The sequence below is a fragment of the Sinocyclocheilus grahami genome, unplaced genomic scaffold, assembly GCF_001515645.1.
Source record: "Sinocyclocheilus grahami isolate Dianchi unplaced genomic scaffold, SAMN03320097.WGS_v1.1 scaffold424.1, whole genome shotgun sequence".
Lineage (NCBI taxonomy): Eukaryota > Metazoa > Chordata > Actinopteri > Cypriniformes > Cyprinidae > Sinocyclocheilus > Sinocyclocheilus grahami.
Window position 1 is genome coordinate 174,247 of NW_015505603.1, and position 2,866 is coordinate 177,112.

The window sequence follows — 2,866 nt, forward strand, 5'->3', positions numbered from 1 at the left end:
GTTTTTTTGGTTTCTATCTAACTTTTTATCTATCTGTCTGTCTGTCTGTCTGTCTGTCTGTTTGTCTATCTGTCTGTCTGTCTGTCTGTCTATCTATCTATCTATCTATCTGTCTGTCTGTCTGTCTGTCTGTCTCTATCAAATTTAACTTGACCATGGTTTTACTAAAGTAACAGATTCATACAAAATACGTTTTCATGATGAAATACGATTCATGATGAAGATGAAAATTACCTTAATTAGTAGACGTCCTCAGTCTTCAATGGTATGTACAGTTGTTACAATCACAACATGCTGTTAGTACTCACTGTTATAATTTAAGCACAAAATGAGGTGAAAGATACCCAATATAACCTTATGTGAAATAAAATACACCTTGGCACCAAAACAGCTAGCACAGAGTGTAATGCAATGTATTAAAACGAGGGGTGTAACGATTCACTCGTTTTATCGATGCATCGATTACAAACCCTGACAATGCATATGCATCGATCTTGAAACATGATTTTTGAATCGTGAATCGCCGATTTCGGACAGTAATCGATTTAAAACACTAATAATCGAATGAATCGCGATTTCTATAGCGATTCAATGCTTTCAAAATATATAAACATTAAATTACTACAAGCACGAATTAATGGAGACCTTGAACAGTGTTCGTGCCTCGCATCTCTCCTTCACGCGCTCCACTAACCGCCTGTGACTGGCACAGGATTGCGCTCGCGCTCCGTTCGTCTCACTTTTGAGCAGCTGATGTGTGATCTCTCCTTAAGACTCGTGGCCAGTAATGTTAAATTGAAGTAGTTTTACTTTTCTGCAGTTTGTCAATGGCTCTCGGTCATACCGACGACATTACCGGAGCAGTCGAAGGCTGCGCATTTATTGCATGGACGGAGCAAAAATGTAAGTGTCTAAAGCATACGCACAGTTCCATTGAATGATAAATGTGTTTAACAATGTCGTTCAACCGAATGTACGAAGGAAACTGTTAAAATAAGCACTGCATTAACAACAATCTTGAAATTAGAGCGCGAGGTTTATCTGATAATCAGATGCATGAAAGCTTTCGTTGCTATAGCAAACAGACATCAGCAAGTTCTCTTTCAGAATCATCATTCACAGATGGAGAGGAAAAGTTAAACACTATAGCATTTTATTTTATGAAAATGAGATAAAGAAGTTTTCACACTAAACAGAATTGATCTCGCGCTCATAGAATTTAAGACGTGCCAGGCTATATCTGCAGCTAATCTGAATAAAAAGCAGCATGAACTGAAACGTTAAGACAATAAACACTATAAATAAATAACATTTATGAATGATGCATTGCTAATTGGCATATCATTTATTACAGTACAGTAACTATAAAGTATTTTTCTACCTTATGTGCAGAAAATTGAAATAATTGATTGTAGTTGTTTTGGGGCTGACAAGACGTGAGACGTGCGGATCCATGTGCAAAGCTTTATTGAGCAGAGAGGTCAGAAACACAGGCAGGGTCAAACAGTTATATGGCGGGCAAGACACAAGAATAGTCCTAGGGCTAGCGTAGGTCGATGAACGGCAAACAGAATCAGAAGGGACAAGACTAAAGGGAGAAATCCAGGAAACCAGGCGAAGATCAGGAACCGAGAAAACAGCTAAGGCTGGGAAACGAGGGCTCGGTAGAGTAGCTATCAAAAGCTAGGCGCTAAACAATACTCGGCAGAGGGAAGGGATCAGAGTGAGTGATATGAAACAGCTGGGTGCAATCCGTGCTGAGTGCAATCAGTGCAATGAATGATGGGATATGTAGTCCGGGGTGATGTGCAACAGTGTGTAGTGCGAGAGTCAATGAAATTGGAAAGGGTGACCTCTGATGGCTAGCAGATGGAAGTTCATGGACCGGATTCGTGACAGAGCCCCCCCCTCCCCCCAAGGAGCAGCTTCCAGACGCTCAAAACCCCCTTTATGATTCCGGAGGGCGGTGGAGTGGAAGCGGAACAGGGGGAGGGATGGAGGGCCACCTGGAAGTGGAGAGACCGGGCACTGAGGCAGGACCGGCGGAGCAGAGCGCCAGGGCGGAGCCCACAGTACAGGTGGAGCTGAAGACCACCACAGCAGAACAGACGGGACTGAAGATCCCCCTGGCGGAGCAGAAGACCACCAGAACAGTACTGAAGACCACCCCGGCGGAGCAGAGGACCACCATCCATAGTCGTGACAGGATGAGCAGGGAGCTCGCAAACGGCCTCTATAGCCGTGACAGGACGAGCAGGGAGCTCGCAAACGGCCTCTATAGCCGTGACCGGACGAGCAGTGAGCTCGCAAACGGCCTCTATAGCTGTGACCGGGCGAGCAGGGAGCTCGCAAACGGCCTCTATAGCTGTGATAGGACGAGCAGGGAGGTCGTAAATGGCCTCTATAGCTGGGACAGGACGAGCAGGGGGTTCGCAAACGGCCTCTATAGCTGTGATAGGACGAGCAGGGAGGTCGTAAATGGCCTCTATAGCTGGGACAGGACGAGCAGGGGGTTCGCAAACGGCCTCTATAGCTGTGATAGGACGAGCAGGGAGGTCGTAAATGGCCTCTATAGCTGGGACAGGACGAGCAGGGGGTTCGCAAACGGCCTCTATAGCTGTGATAGGACGAGCAGGGAGTTTGCAAACGGTCTCCTTAGCCGTGACAGGATAGACAAAGAGTTCATAGGCGGCCTCCTTGGCCGGAACAGAACAGGCAGAGAGTTCATAGACAGCCTCCTCGGCTGGAACAGGACAGGCAGAGAGTTCATAGACAGCCTCCTTGGCCAGAACAGAACAGGCAGAAAGTGCGTTGCTGGGCGCCACCACCACGCAAGGAACTGAGGCAAGTGTCGCCATCTCGGGAG